Raw genomic sequence first — 25754 nt, forward strand, 5'->3', positions numbered from 1 at the left:
AAGACTCAATTTCTTTTAAGAAGTTGACCAGATGCAATCACCACACAACATTCTGTGTTAGGTCCAACTTATGTATTTTCCCATATTCACTGTCTCCTGGATGCTTGGTCACCTGCCCAATGAACAGCACCAGCAATTACCCACAACTAATCTAACAGTCCTGGCTGGCGTGGCTTCCTCTGGGGGTGGGTGATGGTAAAGGTGAAAGTGCAATTCCCAACACCACCTCCACAGCTACAGCGATACCTACACCTAGATCGATAGGAAGCTTGGCTTCTCCTACCACTTCCAAATCCCAAGCCCCATAGCCCAAACACAATCTGAAAAGTACAAGAATAGAGCTTTGACCAATAAAAAATAAGTGACAGGAAGATGTTAGTAGATAAATTTCTTTCTCTTCCTCAATCCAACTAATTGGCTCTCTACAGCCAGCCTGGAGATGTCCCACATGACTAAATAAAAGTCTATATTTTCTCTTACACTGTGGCCAGTTCAGTAACCACCTTATATTTGTTTTTCCTCCTTATCTAGTCTTTTTTTTCTTCTATTTTTCACTCACTCTTGTCTCCCTAGTATTGCATCCAAGTTTAAGCTGCATCTCAGAATCTGTTGTCTGGGGAGCCTGTGGTAAAATATATAATTCATTACTCTATTTCTGCCCTATCAATTCCTAAATACAGTATAGCTTTTTGCAATTAACTGTGTTTTCTCAAAACAATTTTGAATGACCAAGAGAGACCAACAATAATTCTCCATAGGAATTCATTAGCTGCTTTTTAAAAGTAGGAATCTCAATGTGTGGGTTCCTATGTCTCAACAGTTCTAAACACAGATAAGAAGAAAGTTATAATAGCAACAGACATGTAGAAAGTAGGATGTTAGATGTAAATACAAAAATGGAAGTAAGTAGAGAAAGAAAGAGCTGGTATTAACTACAAAAATAATGAGGCAATCCTGGAGCACCCAGTAAATTAAAAATTACCCATACATTATACTGATAAGCAATGACTATATCAAATGTGATTGGTAGAATTCTAAGATTGTCTCCAATATGCAGTTCTTCGCAAATTTCTTCCTCACCTAGTGTGTGGGTAGAATCTGTAAATATGACAAAATATAACTCCTAAGATTATGTTACATTAACAGCGAAAGGGTTTCACACATTTAGTTAATGCTCTTCATCAGTTGACTTTAAAATAAGGATGTCATCCAAGAGGTACAGATCTAATCATATGAGCATTTTAAATCATAGTCTAGAGGTCAAAGTAAGAGAAGTCAGAGAAATTCAAAGGAATTTTATGTTATGAGAAATTCTCCATTGATGGAAAGGTCCATGTAGCAAGAAATAAGTGTGACATGGAGGAGATCAGTCAACCAAGAAGGAAAGGAGGTCTTTAGTCCTACAACCATAAGAAATTAAATTCTGCCCACAACCTATACGAAGTGGATTCTTTCACAGAGCCTTGAATGGCCTGGTTGGCATTCGATTTCAGGTTTGTAAGATCCCAAGCATAAAACGTATTGAGACCATGTTGGACTCCTGACCTACAAAACTGTGAGCTAATAAGAGATTGCTGTTGTAAGCCACTAAGTTTATGGTAATGTATTATGCATTTATAGAAAACTAATACAGATCTGGAAATGAATTAGCTAGTACCTAGTTTATTGAACCAGTTAAACATAGCTGTTGGTTATCATTAGTAATTATTTATTTGTGTGTTTTTGTTTTTGTTTTGTTTTGTTTTGTTTTTATGGCAGCACCACACAGCTTGCAAGTTCTTAATTCCCCAACCAGGAACTGGATCTGTTTCCCACAGTGAAAGCACTGAATCCTAACCATGACCAGGGAATTCTCACTAATTATTTTTAAAGACAAAAAAAGAAATGTGTCAAGTTTGTTAGATGCTCTCTAAGCTATATTCTTATGAGGAAATTAAATTTTCATTATACTCTACTAACACATCCTTTAAAGGTTTCTATGTTATAATCAATTTTTATTCTTTATAAATTGGCATTACTACTTTGCAAGTTTTCTCTCTTTCCCACTGGTCAATTTTCAACAGTGTTAATTAAATCCTCCTTCACATAAGCTAACATTTTATCTCAGAATCAGGTCCTCTAGAAGAATATTTCAAAAAAAAAGAGGTTGATTATTGTGAGCAGTGTGCTATTTTTCCCATGAACTAATAGAATAATGATTGCTGATGTTCAAAATGAAAGGCTGCAAGCCTAGGAAATACATAAATGCTTTTAAATTAAAAATTCAATTATTTTAATTTAGTTTATAAATATATATTTATATCACTTTCCTTTATGCACTGTTACTCCTAATATGACTAAGCACAAATCTCCTTCAGCCATAACATATAATAAAATAATGTATTTTATTTCTGTCTTAGCCATTGATATTTGAACTAAATGTTATTCAGATGTCTACAGTACTATTTGAAAAAACATCCTTTCATCTTTCTTATTTTTATTATTTTCAAAGAATTTGAGAAACATACACTTTGGATCTTCTGGTTAAAGAAGTAGAAATGAATATAGACAACCTCAGGTTAATGATCTTTAAGTGCTCACTCACATGGTATCCATTGGGAACATGAGCAATAACAAAATAATCAGGAGTAGTGAGGTGTAAGACTTTTGTTTGCACAGTTTCACACCTCTTATAGAATCACTTGCTTTATTACATGGTGAGAGTACAGAGTAATAGAATACTAGCAAGTTTTACTGAATGTTTCAAGTCAATTTGTTTATTATGAGAATTCCATTTAAATTTTTACTAAACCCACACTAGGCAAACACTCATGCAAGAAAAAATGGCATTTATAAAATGAACTAACATACCAGAGTGAATGGAATGATAGATGGGTTTAAAATTGGGAAAGGAGTACATCAAGTCTGTATATTGTCATTCTGCTTATTTAACTTCTATGCAGAGTACATCATGTGAAAAGCTGGGCTGGATGAATCACAAGTTGGAATCAAGATTGCCAGGGGAAATATCAACAACCTCAGATAGGCGGATGATACCATTTTAATGGCAGAAAGGAAAGAGGAACTAAAGCTCCTTGATGAAGGTGAAAAAGAAGAGTGAAAAAGCTGGCTTAAAACTCAACACTCAAAAAACTAAGATCCTGGCATCCAGTCCCATCACTTCATGGCAAACAGATGGAGAAAAGGTGGAAATAATAACAGACTTTTATTTTCATGGGCTCTAAAATCACTATGGATGATGACTGAATCAATGGAAATGAAAGACACTCGCTATGAGGAAGAAAAGCTATGGCAAACCTGGACAGCATATTAAACTTACAATACCATATGTAAAATATTAGATAGCCAATGGAATTTTCTGTATGACTCAGGGAACTCAAACAGGGGCTCTGTAACAATCTAGAAGGGTGAGATGGGGAAGGAGTTGGAAAGGAAGTTTAAGAGGGAGGGAACATTGGTGTGTACCTATGGCTGATTCTTGTTGATGTTTGACAGAAAACCACAAAATGCCATACAGCAATTATCCTTCAATTAAAAAATAAAGTGGCAAAAAAAAAAAGCAGAGACATCACTTTACAGACAAAGATCCATAGAGTCAAAGCTATAGTTTTCCCAGTAGTCATGTATGAATATGAGAGTTGGACCATAAAGAAGGCCGAGCATCAAAAAAATTGATGCTTTTGAACTGTGGTGCTGGAGAAGACTCTGGAGAGTCCCTTGGGCAGCAAGGAGATCAAATCAGTCAATTCTAAAGGAAATCAACACTGAATATTCATTGGAAGGACTGATGCTGAAGCTCTAATACTTTGGCCACCTGATGCAAAGAGCCAACTCACTGGAAAAGACCTTGATGCTGGGAACGATGAAGGGAAGAATGAGATGGGGGCAACAGAAGCTGACATGGTTGGATGGAATCACTGACTCAGTGGACATGAGTTTGAGCACACTCAGGGAAATAGTAAAGGACAGGGAAGCTTGGCATGCTGCAACCCGCCAGGGTCACAAAGAGTCGGACATGACTGAGTGACTGAGCAACAGCTAGAGTGAATCCTTAGAAAAAGATAGGTAGAGGTGATACGCCAACAAATAGTTCATATATTCTTCACTTAGCACATTTAACTCTGGTTATCGTAGCACAGGAATCTCAGCGGGGTGACTGTGGCAACCCAGACGGGTGGAATGGGGGCTGGGCTGGGAGGGCAGGTATACCACAGCTGATGCACTTCCTTGTGCAGCAGGAACTAGGACGACATTGTAAAGCAGCTACACTCCAATGAAAGAAAAGAAAAGGAATCAATCCAGAGTAAAAAAGAAAGAATAAAGGAAGGACAAAAGGAGGTGTAGAATAACCTGAACTGATAAACATTCTGTGCGATTAAAGACAGAAAGTGATTACTTTATGAATCAAAGATTGATATTTAAAGGGTTTGTTCAGAAAACAGCCAGAGACTCCCTGGAAATAAACTTCTTGCTACTAGTAGTGGTTGAAAGTGAAACTCACTCAGTTGTGTCCAAATCTTTGTGACCCCATGGACTGAACAGTCCATGAAATTCTCCAGGCCAGAATATGGAGTGGGTAGCCTTTCCCTTCTCCAAGGGATCTTCCCAACCCAGGGATTGAACCCAGGTCTCCTGCATTGCAGACAGATTCCTTACCAGCTGAGCCACAAGAGAAGCCCAAGAATACTGGAGTGGGTAGCCTATTTCTTCTCCAGAGGATCTTCCTGATCCAACAATCGAACCGGGGTCTCCTGCATTACATGTGGATTCTTAACCAACTAAGCTTTCAGAGAAGTCCACTAGTAATGGTTGGGCTTTTATAAATTTAAGCAATATGCTGGTCTTCATAATACTAAATTAAATAGATTAAGTGTAAGTGTTGACAGACAAAAACTTTTTTTTTAGACAAAAACTTTTAAATAAATGTTTTAGTTTTAATTATTGAAAAGGAAAAATATATACCTGACATAATTTCAGGAAGTTATCTGTATGTAAACAGTGGGGCTTGCTCCAGTTTGACAAGCAAGTTATGTAATTTATCTTCACTTATATCAATAATCACATTTATTCACAATAAATTAATATATCTAATGATAAAATATCCTTTATTATGGAAAACTATATATGTAGGTACATAGTCATAATATATATTAACAAAGATTATGTTTGTGTATAAACTTAGATATTCACCTAGACAGCATATTAAAAAGCAGAGACATTACTTTGCCAACAAAGGTCCATCTAGTCAAACCTATGGTTTTTCCAGTAGTCATGTATGGATGTGAGAGTTGGACTATAAAGAAAGCTGAGCAGGGGCTGGTGCACTGGGATGACCCAGAGGGATGGGATGGGGAGGGAGGTGGGAGGGAGGTTCAGGATGGGGAACACATGTAAATCCATGCCTGATATGTCAATGTATGGCAAAAACCACTACAATATTGTAAAGTAATTAGCCTCCAACTAATAAAAAATAAACGGAAAAAAAAAAAAAGAAAGAAAGCTGAGCACCAAAGAATTGATGCTTTTGACCTGTGGTGTTGGAGAAGAGTCTTGAGAGTCCCATGGACTGCAAGGAGATCCAATCAGTCTATCCTAAAGGAAATCAGTCCTGAATATTCATTGGAAGGACTATGCTGAAGCTGAAACTCCAATTCTTTGGCCACATGATGTGAAGAACTGACTCATTTGAAAAGACCTTGATGCTGGGAAAGATTGAAGGCAGGAGGAGAAGGGGCTAACAGAGGATGAGATGGTTGGATGGCATCATCCATGGACTTGATGGACATGAGTTTGTGTAAGCTCCGGGATTTGGTGATGGACAGGGAAGCCTGGAGTGCCGCAGTCCATGGGGTCACAAAAAGTCAGACACGACTAAGTGACTGAACTGAACTTAGATATTCATTCCAGCGTTACCATGTTCCCAAAGAGACAGTTCCATGTATTAAGTTTAGAGTATAAAATAGAGTTAATTTTGTATCAATTGTATACAATTAATACAATGAAATTATAAAAGGAAGTTGCTAAGATATATATGTTCAGAGAAATAGCAGCATTTACAACTGAAAACAGAGAAGCAAAGAATAGAATAAGAAAGAATATAATACCTTATAAAAAATAACATAACTATAAAAAAGGACAGAAAACATTTATTTCCCAGTGAAAAATATACTCACTCTGGGAAGAAAGAAAATGACTAATATCAAAATGAAAAGTCAGAAAATAGTTTAATAATAAAGGCTAACTCAGTGAAAATCTACTACATTTCCTAGAATACTTTGATGAAAATGATGAGTAAATTATTTCCCAAGTGTGATGTACCTAGGAAATAGATCAGTGAAACAAAAAGAGTAATATCATCACAGCATACAAACAGAAAATTCACATATAGAAGCAAAAAAATCACAGTTTACATTGCATTCATGTTTAAAATCAAACATCACTTTTTCACATTCTGAAGATTTCCCCCCCCCACCCCAAATATGGAAAGAAAAACAAGCCAGGACTTTAATATATTTTTTTTCAACCTGGAACAGCTGCAAAAAACAAATCTTGCTGGAGATAAGCTTGGTTATAAATATCAACATTCCCTTTAAATAAGGGAGTCCAGTTTTCATACCATCTGCCTCTTTCTAAAAGTTAAAAAAAAAAAAATGAAAATCGTAAACCAGGACATTCTCTTTCAAATTAGGCATTTAGAAATGAATGTCATAAAAAGGCTGTGAACTCTTCTGGGCCCCTGTCTTTAAACTTGCCCTTTTCGGTTCATTTTAGAAAATGGGATTTTATGAAAGTAAACAACTGAGTGCACTAATAAACTGCATGAAGCCATTAATAAAGAAAAACCATAATTTTTCAACTGCTCAACCCAGGAATTGAACCAGAGTCTCCTGCACTGCAGGCAGATTCTTTAACAGCTGAGCAGCTACCAGGGAAGCCCAAAGTAAAAAATAATTGTTCAACTTTTTCACATTATTGACCATAATCACAATCTCTGGCCCAAATTTCTCTTTGATGAATCATATTCCCTTACCGTTTATTTTTTAACTATAATACATTTGTCACTTTTGCTACCCTTTTCCAAAATTTTTTTATAACCTGTTCCAAAGACTTACATGTTATCTCTTTCAGTACAAAAGTCTAGTTACTACAGAACCAGACTTTCAATACAGGTTCTATCCTCTGCAAAAATCTCTCCTACACCTCTCTCAACACAGTGGTGTTTTCATGCTTGAATTTCAAATTTACCTTAAAATCTCCCTTCATCTTTTGCCCTTAATTATTTTTCATTCTTTGTTAATGACCTTGTGATTGAACACTTCAATTTTTCACTGTACCACATTATTATATCTTCAATAATGAAGTTCATAAACCATATCCATTTTTTAACTCCTTAAAGCATTCACCAGAAAGAATAGATGCAAGATGATCTACCAAGCAGAGACATTTAGAGTGGTATAGTAGAGACATCTACATAAAAGAATATCCACTACAGTAATATGAGACCACTTGAGAGAAAATAGAGGAAAAAGAGAACAGAAAAAAATGGTATCTTGTATTTTAATGATAATGTCAATGTTTAGTCAATTCCCTGAATCACAGCAGTAGGATTCTGAAAAGCTACTAAAAACAACACACCTAGGGAGCCTGGGAATAATTCATTCTCATTTTCACATTTATTCTTCCCTTCCTCTTTTTTTCTATACACACATAAACACGCCCCTATATACTGCAAACAAAAAGAAGATTGAATCTTTAATCATGAGCATTTATAGCTATTTTGATGTTAAAATGCACTTAAATGTGTCCTTCATAGGAAAAACATGTCCTAAGACTTCTCACTGTCATTCTGTTTAAGCCACAGACCACCTAGGTCTGTAATTACAGAAAATAAAGTTCTTTTACAAATGACATTTAATTGCTTTCTTGGAATGCTGCATCTTCAGTATATAAGAAGTGAGGAGAGAAGAGATTTCTTCAAAGTCATGGTCAATAATATTTAAAATAAATAACCATATTATAGCAATCAATATTTCATTTCTTCATGATTTGATGCAAGCATGACAAAATATGAACAATTAGATGGTCAGTGTTGCAACAGGAAAGTTATTTTACCTTAGACCTATCAATTGTTACTTTTAAAAGGTTAAAAAGCTCTTTTCATATTAGTCCATTTTTTATTTTCTGACTTCCCTTCAGTAGAATGTTTATACAATTGTTTGTATACTAAAAAAACCTCAAATAAATTAGAACACTGAATACTCAGTACATTCTTGAACAGATATTTTCCAGAACTATTACATTAACTTAAAACATTCACATTTTATGCTTAATTATTATAAACTTGATTTTAAAAGCTCTGAATTTTAAAATATTACTATAAGTTCTCTTTTATAAGGAGATAAGTCTGATAAAGTATGGGTTAACTCTTCCTTGCTTTCACTTATTTCCTTTCTGGTTCTGTCACTTTTTAGTTGTTTACTAAGCTAAGCTCGTTTACCATTTTTCAAGTCAGTGCAGTAAGAATTCCTACCTCATGGGCTGCTGTAAGTGTTAAACTAAACTGCTAGTTCATTTAAGGTATGTAACATGGTGCTCCCCACACAGCACGCGCTGGATAAATGTTGCCAGCATCATTCCATCATACTGAGTTGGTCACTTACTCACTGTGGAGTCACCACACACTCCAAATAAGCTTTTTCAGAGAAAAAACTAACCTGAACTTGAAGACCTTACATTCATGTAAAAAGTCACTGAGATATACAAAGAAAAAAAGAAAAGGATGGTCTCACAATATCTATGTGTAACTTAATTACATATAAATAGTACCCTTTCTGCTATCATGTGGTCTCCTAACCATCTTCTATCATCAGCTAAGTGGCTTCAGCAAAAGTATCTTTGGATAACTCCAAACAGCAAATTACATATACAGTCTTCTTCTTAATGTGTTGAAAACTTTGGATGAATAGATTATCACTTATATGCTTGCAGTTTATGTACATAAGGAGCATTCTAAAATACTTTCTAAAATGGAAGGCTTCTGAACAACAACAAAAATCTTGAACACTGGTCCCATTTTTTAAACTAACAATTTCATCTTTGTCAGAAATCTCAAATTATTCTCCAGTCTAAGAAAAGAATCCTCTCAGTTCAACACTTGCACTAATTCTCTGTTATTCCTTCCTCAGGAGTTCAGGAGTTGTAAACCCTTGATGCAATTTCTAAGTCTATATGTCACAATTTCTCTTATATATTCACACTTGCATTAGATAGGTCAGTATAGTTCTTTTTACTAGAGTGGTAGTAATCAGACATTAGATAAAACTGGTTCCATCAATGATCAAAACTTGAATATGCAGTACCAAATTTAGCATCCCAAATGTTAAAAATGACCCTAGCTCTAACATATAATGCTGAGTAAGAAAGAAATACAGTTTTAGGATATCCTTTAAATTACAGTCCATTCCAATGTTTTCCAAAAAAACTCTTAAGAAAAATATAATAATATTCAAATCACTTCTCTATTTTATTTTTGAAAATTAACTTCACTATAATATACTATTTATTTCAAGGTCCATCATAAAAATGATTTTATAAAAGCACTTAATAACTACCTCACTAATTTTAGAAATTTTTCCCCTACTATTGGGTCTTTATTATTTTAACCAAAATTTGGGAGCAGGGAAGAGATTACATATCATGGGCCCTTTTAATGAAAATACACAAAATTCACTGAACTCTGAACAATTTAAAGAAAAAAAGCAATTGAACTTCTCAAAGCAATTTTTATAGTAAAATGTACAACCTGATTTTGTACAAGTACAGAACACTGCCCATCAACCTCTCAGCCCCAAATTGATCTCATCCTCTGTTTGATTCAGTAGCAACTCCAGGTTGTGTTTCTCCTGAAACACATCTTCATCTCAGTCTGGGCACATGAATTTGTTTCCCAAATCACAAAAATATAGATCTTTAGGTAAGGTCAACTGACTTTGCAAGTTCACTCTCACTCTCTCACACACACCAAAACACACATTTACACATACACCAAACAGACAAAAATTCGCATACGTGTGCTCATACAAACACTGATCATGTCAGTACTTTGATCTCAGTGTAAGAAGTGCCCCGTCTCCTGCAAGTATAAAAAGTGTCCTACTTCCTTTGTGCCCTGGAGTTTACCCCACAAATATATGGGGAACCACTAAAGAGTTCTGATTAGAATGAGGGGTGGAAGAAGAGAGTAGAAGATAAGGTCACATACATAATAGGGGCCCATTTTCTTCCATTTTATGACAAATTTCTTCTCTCCAAAAAATTTATGAGACATCAACATATCAATTAATCAAGAAAGATTTAAAATAATGTTGAATAATAGATATTTTATTATCTTAATTTGTTCTATGAACTTAATTACTTATTATGCAGGTACATTGATATTAACCAATGTATAATTATCAAATTACAGTAATGGACCAAAATATCATAGTGTACCAAATATCAAGAGAGAGCAAATATTTTAATGTGGCAACAAATTCTTATAGGCAATCAATAATACTATATGATTTAACAAATTAATCAGATAAAGGTTTATAGTTTTATAGATCTCACTCTGTTTTTTTGGATTTGTCCAAAATCACAAAATAAATCCAAGTAAAAACATTTCCCCATCATAATCCCGCCTCCAATAAGAAAGAACAAATTCCAAACTCAAGTTCATTACCAAAAGCAAACAAAAACAAGAAAAACAAAGTGAAAGAAAACAAACCACAAGTCAAAACACCTTTTGCCAAATGTTAAATCAAATAAACACACCTTGAGCTTTGTCCTTGAGGCTGCCAAGTCTGAACTCTGGAGAGCTGCCAAGAGGTGAGACGTTTCCAAAGGCAAGATCTTCACTGAGGAAGCTGTGCTCGCATTCTTGGCAAATTCAATTCCACCAATAATAATATTCTGATAGCTTTTTCTTACTGGAATTCAAATAGAGTATATGGAAATATTAAATGGATGATCTCCAGGTCCTCAGTGTATGCAAAATAAAATCACTGTAGTAGCATTTTCCATGTTGTGGTTCATGGTTTGCTAACTCTATTATATGTTCATTCAAATTAAGTTTCTATGCCAATATATACTTGAAAAACACTGCATTCTATTCCCCCTTTACACAAGATACAATTTCATTAAAAGGCTCTGAGAAGTCCTGTAATAGAAAAGCCTATTGAAATTTATTTGAACCGAGGTGTCCCAAACTTATTTAAGTAAACACCCTCTTTCACTATAATCAACAGTAACATTACTTCTGCAGATCACACTTTAAGAATGATTCATTGTATAGTGATTGTCTGTAAAGCAGTGAGGTGTTTCCACTATATTTTAGACTTAAATATGAATATAGAGACTGATTTGAATTTTATTTTCCATTAGTGCAATTTGTACAGTTGATCTATAAATATAATTATATTTATTCAACCATAATTTGTTACGTACATGTTACTTTCTAAGTCAAATTTTCATTAAAAAGTAATAAGAAAATTAAAAAATGTATGGTTTATTCCTTTTGTTCAAAAAAATATTTACTAAATATTTACTATGTTCCAGGAACTGAACTTCTATCTAGCTTTATGTTCCAATTGTTCTCACATAAATAAGAATGTCAAATTTAAGTGGTTCCAAGCTGCTATATAATAACAAGCAGCTCAAAATGTAACTATAAGTATTTGAGAATACAATTTTTACTAATTATAGTCACATAATTAAAAATATCTTGCAGAGGTGGCCCAGATGATGGAGTAGGAAGACCATGAGCACACCTCCTCCCAAACAGATACACTAAAATTACACCTACTTACAGAGCAATTCTCCATGAAAACAACATTAAGACTAGCATAAAGAATCTTCTACAACTAAACACATAAAGAAGGGAAAACAAGGAGATGAATATGAGAGGGAGAGATGCCATATAGTCAGAATCCACTTCCTCAAGTTGTCAAACCACAAATGAAAATAATATCAAAATCTTAAGAGTTCCTCCCCAAGGACTAAGCAGTCTGAGCCCTACACTAAGCTCCCTAGCCTCAGGGTCCTGCACCAGGAAGACAAACCCTCAGAACACTTGACTTTGAAAACCAGAAAGTCTTGTGTTTGGGAAAACCAGAGAGCTAAAGGAAATAGACTCTCTGCTCTCAAAGGGCATGCCCAAAACCTCCCAAGCTTTGCCTCCCAGCACAGAGGCAACAGTCTGAGAGGAGCCTTGTCAGATCCACTTGCTGATCTCAGAGAGCCTCCCAGAGAGGCAGGAAGCAACTGGGGCTCCCCATAGGGACAGAGAATCTGGCAACAAGCACTTCTGGGAGCTCATTCTACGGCAATAACATCAGCATTGTCAATTCTCATTTTGGATTCTTGCCTCAAGCCATTAGCGGGACAGCAGCAGGCCCACACCTCCCCGGAATGTGTCGCTGCTGCTGCTGCTGCTGAGTCGCTGCAGTCACGTCTGGCTCTGTGCGACCCCACAGACGGCAGCCCACCAGGCTCCCCACCCAAAGACCGGGCTCCTCTGTCTAGCAATATTCCAACCGAGTATCCCCCTGGACCATGCAGACAGTCATGCTAGGACCCAGCCCCACCCAACAACAGGTGGGAAGCAGTCCTGGTTCCCCAGGCTGTACAACCAACTGCACGGGAAGCTCATTCTACCCCTAGGCCTACAGCTAACATACAACACATGACTTCGCAGTCAGCCAGGCTGGGGCCAGCCTCGCCTACCAGCACAAACAGGGCAGTTGGCCCTGCCACAACAGACAGCACATGCAGTCCACGTAGGGGACGCTCTCAGAACATACGGTTCTGGCGACCAGAGTAGAGGAGGCCATTGGGCCACCCAAGATGTCTATTACACAAGGCCGCTCCAAGAATAAGAAATGTAACTGACCAACCTAATAAAGACAAATAAACACAGAGAACTGGGCAAAGTGAGGTGACAGAGAAATATGTCTTAAATGAAGGAACAGGTCATATCTCAGAAAAAGACCCAAACAAAGGTGACATAAGCAATCTACCCAATAAAGAGTTCAAGGTAATAATCATAAAGATGCTCACCAAATTCAGGAGACTGGATGAACACAGTGTGAATTTCAACAAAGAACTAGAAAATATAAAGAAGACCCAAATGGAGCAAAAACTACAATAACTGCAATAAAAAATTTACTAGCAGAAGTCAATAGTAAATTAGATACAGAGGAACTGATAAGCCATCTGGAAGATAGGCCAGTGGAAATTAACCAAGCTGAATGGAAAAGAAAAAAAAGAATTAAAAAAAAAATTAGGATAGTTTAACAGTTCTCTTGGACAATATCAAGGGAACTAACATCCACATTATAGGAGTCTCAGAAGAAAGAGAGGAAGGAACAGAAATAATAGCTAAAAATGTCTCTAACCAGGGGAAGGAAGCAGACATCCAAGTCCAGGAAGCACAGAGATTCCAAAACAAGATGAACACAAAAAGGTTCATTCCAAAACACTTTATAAATAAAATGGCAAAAATTAAAGATAAAAAGAGGATATTAAAAACAGTAAGTTAAAAGCAACAAGTTATACAAAGGAACTTTGCTAAGGAAAGTTAAGTTTGAGGAAACTCCCATATCAGCTGATTTTTAGCAGAAACTCTGCAGATGAGAAAGTAGTGGCATAATATATATAATGATGAAAGGGAAAAACCTACAACCAAAAATACTTTCCCTGACATGGCTTTTATTCAAATTTCTTAGCAAAACCAAAAGTTTTACAGACAAGCAAAAGCTGAATTCAACACCACCAAACTCAGTCTAAAAGATATATTAAAGGGACTCCTCTAAGAAGAAAAGGCCACATTAGAAATATGAAAATTATGAAATGCAAAAAAATCTCACTGATAAAGGTAAACATACAGCAAAGGTAATAAATCACCTACTTATAAAACTAGTAGGAATATTAAAAGACAAAATTAGTAAAATCATCTATATCTACAATAAATAGTTAAGGGGCACAAAAATATAAACATCAAATGTAGCAGTGGGGGAATAAAAATATAAGGTGGTCAGAATGCCTTCAAACTAAATAGATCATAAACTTAAAATAATCACACACACATATACATATGTGTATACATACATACATAGGTTGTTATATATGAACCACACAGTAACCACAAATCAAAAACCTAAAATACACACACAAAACTGCAAAAAAAGAGAATCTAAACAACACTAAAATAGTCATCAAATCAAAATGGAAGGAAAAGAACAAAGAAAGAAAAAAGAGCTACAGAAAAAACCCAAAAACAATGAATCAAGTGACAATAAGTATATACATATCAAATAATTACTTTAAGCTTAAATGGACTTAATGTTCCAATGAAAAGGCATCCAGTCACTGAATGGATTAAAAAATTAAGACCCATATATATGTTTTTTACAAAAGATTCATTACATATCTAAAGACACACACAGACTCAAAGTAAGGAAATGAAAAAAAGTACTCATGAAAATTGAAACAAAAAAGGCTGGCATAGCATGGACAAATGAAATGTTTTTAGAACAAAAACTATAACGACAGTAAAGAGTATCATGACATAATGATAATGGGATCAATCCCACAAGAGGATATAATAATTGTAAATATAAATGCATACAGTATGTGAGTGCCTAAATTAAGCAAATATTAACCAGTATAAAAGGAGAAACACAGTAATACAATAGTAGTAAAGGATTTTACCACTACATTTACATCAATGGACAAATCATCTAGACAGAAAATTAATGAGAAAACACTGGTCTTAAATGGCATATTAGAGCAGATGGAATTAGTAGATACATATGAAATATTCCATCTCAAAATATCACAATACACAATTTTCTCAAGTGCACATGGGACATTCTCCATGATAGATCACATGCTAGGCCACAAAATACACCTTAATAAATTTAAGAAGACTTAAAATATATCAAGCAGTTTTTTCTTACCAAAATGCTATGAGACCAGAAATCAATTACAAGAAGAAAAAAAAAAAAAGAACTACAGAAAATGCAAACATGTGGAAGCTACACAGTATGCTAGTTAAACAACCAAAAGAAGAACAGACCAAAATTAAATGAAGTAAAAAAATACCTGGAGACAAGTGAAAATTAAAGCACAACAACCCAAAATCTTTGAAATGCAGAAAAATTAGTTCTAAGATGGAAATTTACAGTGATAAGAGCCTGTTTTGTTTCAGGAAACAAAAAATATGAAATAAACAATCTGATCTTACACCTAAAAGAATAGAAAATAAAGAACTAACAAAATCCAAAGTTACTAGAAGGAAAGAAATAAAAGATACCAGAACAGAAATAAATAGAGAGGAAAAAAGGCGTGAGAGGGAGCAAGGGAAAAGTTCTATCAAGCTAAGAGTTGGGTTTTGGAAAAGGCACACAAAACAGATGACTGTCTAGCCAGACTCATCAAGAAAGACAGAGAGGGCTCAAAACATTAAATCAAAATGAAAAAGGAGACATTACACCTGATACCACAGTTGGCCCATAAGAGATTACTATAAACTATTACGTGCCAATAAAAGGCTCAAAAGAGATTACCAAAAGCCATTATGTGCCAACATAATGGAAAACCTAAAAGAAATGGATCAATTTCTAAAGATATAGAATTTCCCAAGACTGACTCAGGAAGCATTAAAAAATATGAAGAGGAAAAATTAAGAGTAATAAAATTTAATCAGTAATTACCAAAAAATAAATACTCTCAACAAAGTCCAGGCATAGATGGCATCATAGAATTTTACCAAACATTTAAAGAGTAAACATCTATTCTTCTCAAACTAATCCAAAAATTGAAGAGGAAGGACCATTTCTAAACTCATTCTATAAGGTCAACAGCACATTGAATACCAAACCAAAAAAAGAGACCACAAAGAAAATCACACGTTAATAACACTAATAAACATATATGCAAAAATCCTCAACAAAATATTAACAAATCAAATCAAACATTTAATAGAATCAAACACCATTTTCAAGTGAGATTCATCCCAGTGACATAAAATGATCCAATATTCATAAATCAATTTGATATACTATATTGTCAAATTGCAAAAACATGCCCATCTCAACAGATGTAGAAAAAGAGTTTAATAGATTTCAATACCTGTTTATGATAAAAACTCTCAACAAAGTGGGTATAGATGGAATGTACCTCAACATAATAAAGACCATGTAAAACAAACCCATAGCCAACATTACACTCAATGGTGAAAAGTAGAAAGCATTTCCTCTAAGATCAGTAACAATCTAAGGATACCCACACTTGCCACTTTTATTCAACATAGTATTAGAAGTCATATACACAGCAATCGAACAAGAAAAAGAAATGAGAAATCCAAACTGGAAAAGAAGAGACAAAATTCACGATTTAGAGATGACATGAATATATATATATATGTGTGTGTGTATACTATATATATACATTTATATGTAAAATATGTATACACTATATAATTCATGCTGTGCTGTGCTTAGTTGCTCAGTCACGTCTGACTCTTTGCAACCCCATGGACTGCAGCCCTCCAGGGCCCTCTGACCATGGGGATTCTCCAGGCAAGAATACTGGAATGGATTGCCATGTCCTCCTCCAGTGGATCTTCCCAACCAAGGGATCAAACCCCCGTCTCCCACATTGCAGGCAGATTCTTTACATCCAAACCACCAAGAAAGCCCAAGAATACTGGATTGGGTATCCCTTCTCCAAAGGATCTTCCTGAACCAGGATTTGAACAGGAGTCTCTTGCATTGCAGGTGGATTCTTTACCAGCTGAGCTACCAGGGAAAGCCATATAACTTATATACATATACAAATATATAGAAAATTCTAAAGATATAACCACAAAACTGTTAGGACTCCATGGTTAGGACTCCTCAATGAATGCAAAATGGTAATATATAGAAATTGTTGCATTTCTATACACTAGCAATGAACTATCAGAGAAATTAAGAAAACAATCCCATCTATAATTGCATTAAAAAGAATAAAACACCTAGAAATAAATCTAACCAAGGATGCAAAAGACCTGTACTCAGAAAACTATGACATTGATGAAAGAAACTGAAGCCACACAAATAATTGAAAAATATACTGCACTCATGGACTGAAAGATTACGGTTAAAATGTTCCTATTATTCAAGGAAATCAATAGACTTAAGCAATTCCCATCAAATCCCAAAGGGTTATTTACCAAACCAGAACAAATAACTATAAAATTTGTTATTTTTTGTTATTTGTTATAAAATGAAAACACAAAAAGACCCTGAAGAGTCAAAGCAATATTGAGAAAGAAAAGCAAAGATGGAGACATCTACCTCCCTTACTTCAAACTACACTACAAAGCTACGGTAATCAAAAGAGTATGATAGTGGCACAAAAAAAGACACAGGAAACAATGGAATAGAACTGAGTCCAGAAGGAAATGTACACTTTCATGTCTACAAAAAAGGAAGTAAGACTATGAAATAGGGAAAAGACAACCTCTTCAATAAATGGTGTTGGGTAAACTGGACGGTTACATGTGAATGACTCACATTGCACTACTTTTTCACATAATATACAAAAATAAACTGAATGGATTAAAGACTTAAATGTAAGCCATGAAACCATAAAACTCCTAGAAGAAAACATAATATGCTCTTTAACATCAGTCTCAGCAATATTTTTTTGGATCTGACTCCCCAGGCATGGAAAATAGAAGCAAAAATAAACAAATAGGACTACACTAAATGAGAAAGCTTTTGCACACCTAAAGAAACTATGGCAAAATGAAAATGCTGCCCACTGAATGGGAGAAGATATTTGCAAATGACAGATCTGATACAGAGTCAATATTCAAAATATAACAAAGATGCACACAACTCAGCTTTTACAAAAAAAAAAAAAAACCACCCAAATACAAAATGCACAGAAGACTTGAATAGACATTTTTCCAATGACATATAAATGGCCAACAGGCATATTAAAAGATCCTCAAAATCATTAATCATCAGGGAGATGAGATATTAGTTCATACCTGTCAGAATGGTTATGATCAAAAAGACAAAAATTAACAAGGGTTGGCAAGAATGTAGAGAAAAAGGAACACAGGGAACTGTTGCTGAGAATGTAAGTTGGTATAGCCACTATGAAAACAGAATGGAGGTTCCTAAAAGAATTACAAATAGAACTACTATGCAATCTATTAATTCTATTTCCTGGTATTTTTCTGAAGGGTATAAACACTAATTCAAAAAGACATTGGCTCACAGAAAAAGCAAAGGAATTTCAGAAAAACATCTTCTACTTTTATGACTTCTATGACTTCTACTTCTACTGACTATGCTAAAGCCTTTGACTGTGTGGATCACAACAAACTATGGAAAATTCTTCAACATATGGGAATTCTAGATCACCTTACTTGTCTGCTAAGAAGCCTATATGCAGGGCAAGAAGCAACAGTTAGAACCAGAAATGGAACAATGAGCTGGTTAAAAATTGGGAAAGAGTAGGTAAAGGCTATATATATATTATCACCCTGTTTATTTAACTTATATGCAGTGTACATCATGCAAAATGTCAGGCTGGATGACTCACAAGCTGGAATTAAGATTGCTGGGAGAAATATCAACAGCCTCACATATGCAGATGATATCACACTAAGTGCAGACAGTGAAGAAGAAAAAAAAGCCTCTTGACAAGGGTGAAAGAGGAGAGTGAAAAAGCTGGCTTAGAATTCAATATTCAGAAAATGAAGATCATGGCATCTGGTCCCAGGACTTCATGGCAAATAGGTGGGAAAAAAGTAGAAATAGTGACAGATTTTATTTTGGGGGCTCCAAAATCACTGTGGACAGTAACTGCAGCCATGAAATTAAAAGATGCTTGCTCCTTGGAAGAAAAGCGATGACAAACCTAGACAGCATATTAAGTAGAGACATTACTTTGCTGACAAAGTTTCATGTAGTCAAGGCTATAGTTTTTCCAGTATTATGCTGGAGAAGACTCTTGAGAGTCCCTTGGACAGCAAGTAGATCAAACCAGTCAATCCTAAAGGAAATCAGTCCTGAGTATTCACTGAAAGGACTGCTAGTGAAGCTCAAGCTCCAATACCTTGGCAACCTGATGCAAAGAGCCAACTCATTGGAAAAGATCCTGATGCCAAGAAAGACTGAGGGGAAGAGAAGAAGGGGGCGACAGAGGATGAGATGGTTGGACTGGCATCACTGACTCAACAGATGTATTTGAGCAAACTCTGGGGGACAGTGAAGGACAGGGAAGCCTGGCATGCTGCAGTTCATAGAACTGCAAAGAGTCAAACACGACTTATAGACTGAACAAGAAGAAGGATGGCTATACCAAAAGACAGACAATAAGGAGTATTGATGTGGGTGTGGAGAAACTAGAACCTTCACATATTGCTGGTAGGAAAGCAAAATGGTGCAGCCATTTGGGAAAGCAGTTTGGCAGCTCCTCAAAGTCTAAACAGAAAGGCCATGTGACCTAGAAATTCCATTTCCAGGTATACATGTGACAGAAATGAAAATATGGTCACATAAAAATGTGTACACAAATGTAAATAGAAGCATTATCCCTATAGCCAGAAAGTGAAAACAATCCATGATGAATAGGTAAACAAAATGCAGTATAATCATACAATTCAATATTAATTCAACATAAAAAGAAGTAATGAAATATTGATACATGGTAAAACATGGATGAACTTTGAAAACTTTATGCTAAGTGAATGAAGTCATTTACAAAAAGTCCAATTAATGCATCATTCCTGTTTGTTCTCTTTATATATAATATTCAGAATGAGAAAATCTATAAGGACAGAAAATAGATTGATAAATGGTTACTTAGGCTGGCAGCTCAGTTGGTAAAGAATCCACTTGCAATGCAGGAGGCCAGTTCAATTCCTGGGTAGGGAAGATCCTCTGGAGAAGGGATATGCTACCCACTCCTGTATTTTAGGCTTCCCTGGTGACTCAGCCGGTAAAGAATCTGCCTACAATGCATTAGACCTCGGTTCAACCTCTGGGTTGGGAAGATCCCCTGGAGAAAGGAACAGCTACCCAATCCAGCAGTCTGGCCTGGAAAATTCAATAGACTATACAGTCCATCGGGTCACAAAGAGTCAAACACGACTGAGCCACTTTCACTTTCACTTTTCATGGCTGAGGGTGACAGCAGAAGAAATGGGGAACGACTAATAAAGGGTACTTTTCGAGGTGATAAATATATTCTAAAATTAATGATGATCATACACCTCACTCTGAATATGCTAAAACCACTGAATGGTACAGTTTAAAATCATAAATTTTATGACTGTGAATTATATCTCAATGAAGCTATTATTAAAGGAATCATAATAATATAGATATGTAGTCTTTATCTAAAATACTTGGGCTAGATGTGTCTTGGAGACTACAGAAAGGAACTATGTCTCATAGCTACTATAATTATATAACACGCATGGGGGCAGCATAGCAATACTTCACAGCAAAATCTTATCAATACTGACACTGACTAAAAAAATAAGTACTATATAAGTCATCCCCTGTCACTTCAAGACTGGTTTGCATCAAATGAATTTGTGACAATCTTGGGAAAAATAATTTTTCAAAACTTTGGATTTTGAAAATGTGAATAATGGGTGTTGAACCCTTATAATGATGATGATGAACATTAGTAATAATAAAAATATCAGCAGTTTCCATTTATTGTGTTAATCATGTCACATACATTATCAGAAATTCTCATAATATTCCTGTGGGATAAATACAATAAAACCCAACTGGGAAAACCAGGGTTTCTAATTGTTAAGTGAGTTTTTCAAGCATGCACAGTTAACAAAGAAAAGGTAGAGAACTGAACTCAAATCTATCTAATCAAAGAACTCACTCACTTTCCTTTACAAGAGCTGTGTTCAGATCATTTATCTGAGATATAGATTTTACATCTGTAAAATGAAGAAAAGACATTGGGGGATTGTTTGTATATCTCCCTCAAGGAAGAACCGTTATAAATAGAATATAAATGGGTATATCTCAAGGTAACTTATGCCGCATGAAATTACAAGTCATAACACTGGAGAATTTTCAGTTCAGTTCAGTTCAGTGGCTCAGTCGTGTCCAACTCATTGCAACCCCATGAATCGCAGCATGCCAGGCCTCCCTGTCCATCACCAACGCCCGGAGTTTACTCAAACTCATGTCCATCGAGTCGGTGATGCCATCCAGCCATCTCATCTTCTATCATCCCCTTCTCCTCCTGCTCCCAACTCCTCCCAGCATCAGGGTCTTTTCCAATGAGTCAACTCTTTCCATGAGGTGGCCAAAGTATTGGAGTTTCAGCTTCAGCATCAGTCCTTCCAAGGAACACCCAGGACTGATCTCCTTTAGGATGGACTGGTTGGATCTCCTTGCTGTCCAAGGGACTCTCAAGAGTCTTCTCCAACACCACAGTTCAAAAGCATCAATTCTTCAGCACTCAGCTTTCTTCACAGTCCAAATCTCACATCCATACATGACCACTGGAAAAACCATAGCCTTGACTAGATGGACCTTTGTTGGCAAAGTAATGTCTCTGCTATTTAATACACTGTCTAGGTTGGTCATAACTTTCCTTCCAAGGAGTAAGTGTCTTTTAATTTCATTGTTGCAATCACCATCTGCAGTGATTTTGGAGCCCAGAAAAATAGTCTGACACTGTTTCCACTGTCTCCCCATCTATTTGCCATGAAGTGATGGGACCAGATGCCATGATCTTAGTTTTCTGAATGCTGAGCTTTAAGCCAACTTTTTCACTCTCCTCTTTCACTTTCATCAAGGGGCTTTTTAGTTCCTTCCACTCTCTGCCATTAAGGGTGGTGTCATCTGCATATCTGAGGTTATTGATATTTCTTGCAGCAATCTTCATTCCAGCTTGTGCTTCATCCAGTCCAGTGTTTCTCATGATGTACTCTGCATATAAGTTAAAAAAGCAGGGTGACAATATACAGCCTTGACGCACTCCTTTCAGTCAGTTGTTCCTTGTCCAGTTCTAACTGTTGCTTCCTAACCTGCATATAAGTTTCTCAAGAGGCAGGTCAGGTGGTCTGGTATTCCCATCTCTGGAAGAATTTTCCACAGTTTATTGTGGTTCACACAGTCAAAGGCTTTGGCATAGTCAATAAAGCAGAAGTAGATGTTTTTCTGGAAACTCTTGCTTTGTCAGTGATCCAGCAGATGTTGGCAATTTGATCTCTGGTTCCTCTCCCTTTCCTAAAACCAGCTTGAACATCTGGAAGTTCACGGTTCACGTATTGCTGAAGCCTGGCTTGGAGAATTTTGAGCATTACTTTACTAGTGTGTGAGATGACTGCAATTTTGAGGTAGTCTGAGCATTCTTTGGCATTGCCTTTCTTTGGGATTGGAATGAAAACTGACCTTTTCCAGTCCTGTGGCCACTGCTGAGTTTTCCAAATTTGCTGGCATATTGAGTGCAGCACTTTCACAGCATCATCTTTCAGGATTTGAAATAGCTCAACTGGAATTCCATTACCTCCATTAGCTTTATTCGTAGTGATGCTTTCTAAGGAGAATTTTGGGGAGGGCTATATTTGAAAAATTTAAGAATTAATGTCTAAATATTATTAACACTAATCTGATCATGTTTCTCTACAGTTCAAACATCTGAAATGGATCCTCATTGCCTACAAGATGAAGACTGTTTTGCATGACATATACTAGGCTTCTTGGCCTGGGCTAGCAGGTCTTGATTGTCTCAACTCCAGCCACTATTTTTCCAAATTCTGTTCCAGCTACAGAATTTCTTTCATTTTCCAATCACACGACCCTACTGACAGCCTAGTGGCTTTACAAACCTTATTCTCCGTGTTACCTTAGCGCCAGCCTCATTCACCTGGAATTTACAGGCACCCTTCAAAACTGCGTTTCAACGCCACTTCCTCTAAAATAATTCACCTACACTTGCCAGAAATATAGGCTGATCAAATGATTGACACATAGTCAACTTATTAAATGTGGTATGTGCTTATCTCTAGAAGCACGTATGATTTTGGCATACCATAGTAAAGTATTCACTTTTTCTTCTTACATCAGGATTAAGTGACTTTTGCCTGTGGAAGTGATATTCTAAATCTTTACATGAATTTTGTTTCATTTAAAGCATGGAGATGAAAAAGAGAAAATCTAAGTGATTAAATATACAGAATAATATACCTGGTTTTAACCTCAGTCCATATAAGACCAAAGAGATGCTACAGTAAGTAGCATATTGAAGGGCAATAGCTGAGTAGATTTGGGTACTGTGGACTGAAATCAAAGTCTCAGTCTTATACACCAAAGTTCATATACATAGTTTAGATTAGGAGTTGCAAAGTTTCTCTGTAAAAGGTCAGATCAAAAATACGTTAGGCTCTTCAGGTGAAGAGGCAAAATCAAATTATAACTCAGTTTTGTCCTTTCGATCTGCAGCGCTCTGAGAAGCAGTGCAAAGCAAGGACAGCGCCACATTTACATCGCTGCCGCAATGACTCACAGCTGCTGTTTTAACGCAAACGCTGCTACAGACATCATGCAAACAAATAAGCGTGACTGTGTTCCAATAAAACTTTATTTATAATCGATAAGACTGGAATTTTATTCCTTTCACCTTGTAAAAATTATTGTTTCAATTTTTTCTCAACCACTTAAAACACAAAAAAATATTTTTGGTTCCTGGGTTCTATAAAAACAAGCCAGATGTGGGTGGGCCTGGGTCACAATTTGCTGGATGTATTTTTTTAATTTATTCATACTCTTGAATTACCAGGTTTCATCTCTGGTATAAATAAATCAGAAGATTACATGTCTTATTTAAGTCTAGATAATTGTTGCTGAATAAATTTTTATATTTTATATCTTCTCATGCAGTTTTTTTCATTTAAATTTTTAATTAGACTTAATTATTTAAAGCCACTCTATATCCTAGAAATCTATGATATATCATGCTTTGATTTTTAATATACCATTGCTTTTGCATTTATATTGTATCATCTTCTTATTACATTTTTCCCCCCAGAAGTAAAAAGTATGTAGTTTAGAGGTTTTATATACTTAAGAATGGTTTTCTGTTGCTGTGCGTGAACAAAACAAATGGCATGGAATTTTGTTTTTAACTCTAAAAATATTTCTCTGTTGTCATCTAGTATTTAAAACTACAGAAAAAAAAGGTCTGCAACCATATTAAGTTTGGTTTCCTGATAATAATGCACTAACTTCTCCTCTCTCCTTCTATATACAGGAAGGATGTTTTTCCTTTATCATTATGAGTTGAAAAACTGTTGACATTGTGTCTCTGAGTTGTCATATCTTATATAAGAAATATTCTTTCTGCATCTATTGATCTTTTTTAGCTCAGAAAATTTTATTTCCTGCTATCTCTGTTTATTGACGATCAGGCTCCAAATGAAGAAAGTAGATCATTCATGTATGACCTAAATCAAAACTCTTATGAATGTACCAAAACTCTTATGAATAGATTCAAGGGACTAGATCTGGTAGACAGAGTGCCTGAAGAAATATGGACAGAGACTTGTAACACTGTACAGGAAGGGGATACTAAAACCATCCCCAAGAAAAAGAAATGCAAGAAGGCAAAGTGGTTCTCTGAGGAGGACTTATAACTAGCTAAGAGGAGAAGTAAAAGGCAAAGGAGAAAGGGAAAGATATACCCAACTGAATGGAGAGTTCCAGAGAACAGCAAGGAGAGAGAAGTCGTCTTCTTAAGTGAACAATGCAGAGAAATAGAGGAAACAATAGAATGGGAAGGACTAGAGATCTCTTTAAGGAAAGTGGAGATTTCAAGGGAACATTTCATGCAAAGATGGCAAGGACCTAACAGAAGCAGAAGAGATTAACAAAAGGTGGCAAGAATACACAGAACTGTATGAAAAAAAGCTCTTAATGACCAGATAGCCATGATGGTGTGGTCACTCACCTAGAGCTAGACATCCTGGAGTGTGAAATCAAGTGAACCTTAAGAAGTATTACTACGAACAAAGCTAGTGGAGGTGACGGAATTCCAGCTGAGCTATTTCAAATCCTAAAAGATGATGCTGTTAACATGCTGCACTCATTATGCCAGTAAATTTGGAAAACTCAGCAGTGGCCTCAGGACTGGAAAAGGTCAGTTTTCATTCCAATCTCAAGAAAGGCAATGCCGAAAATGTTCACATCACTATACAATTGCACACATTTCACATACCACCAAGATTATGCTCCAAATCTTTCAAGCTAGGCTTCAGCAGTACATGAACCAAGAACTTACAGATGTATAAGCTAGATTTAGAAAAGGAAGAAGAACCAGAGATCAAATTGCCAACATATGCTGGATCATAGAAAAAACAAGGAAATTTCAGAAAAGCATTTACTTCTGTTTCATTGACAATGTTAAAACCTTTGACTATGTGAATTACAACAAACTGTGAAATATTCTTAATGAGATGGGAATACCAGACTACCTTACCTGCCTCCAGGGAAACCTGTATGCAAGACAAGAAGCAAAAGTTAGACGTGGACATGGAATGACAAACTGGTTCCAAACTGGGAAAGAGTACATCAAGGCTGCATACTGTCACCCTACTTATTTAACTTATACGCAGAGTACATCATGTGAATGCTGGACTGGATGAAGCACAAGCTGGAATCAAGATTACTGAGAGA

The 25754-nt window shown here is 35.8% G+C and overlaps 1 protein-coding gene across 2 annotated transcripts in view; it reads right to left on the reverse strand.

Moving 5' to 3' along the window:
* Positions 1-25754, reverse strand: part of TRIQK (triple QxxK/R motif containing) — a 102301-nt gene that overhangs the window by 68089 nt on the left and 8458 nt on the right. For both annotated transcript variants that reach the window (XM_065902716.1, XM_065902715.1), the window contains exon 2: positions 10813-10967. The gene's annotated coding sequence lies outside the window, so the exon portion shown is untranslated. The remainder of the gene's footprint in view (positions 1-10812; positions 10968-25754) is intronic.

Source organism: Muntiacus reevesi, chromosome 12 (genome assembly GCF_963930625.1).
Source record: "Muntiacus reevesi chromosome 12, mMunRee1.1, whole genome shotgun sequence".
Lineage (NCBI taxonomy): Eukaryota > Metazoa > Chordata > Mammalia > Artiodactyla > Cervidae > Muntiacus > Muntiacus reevesi.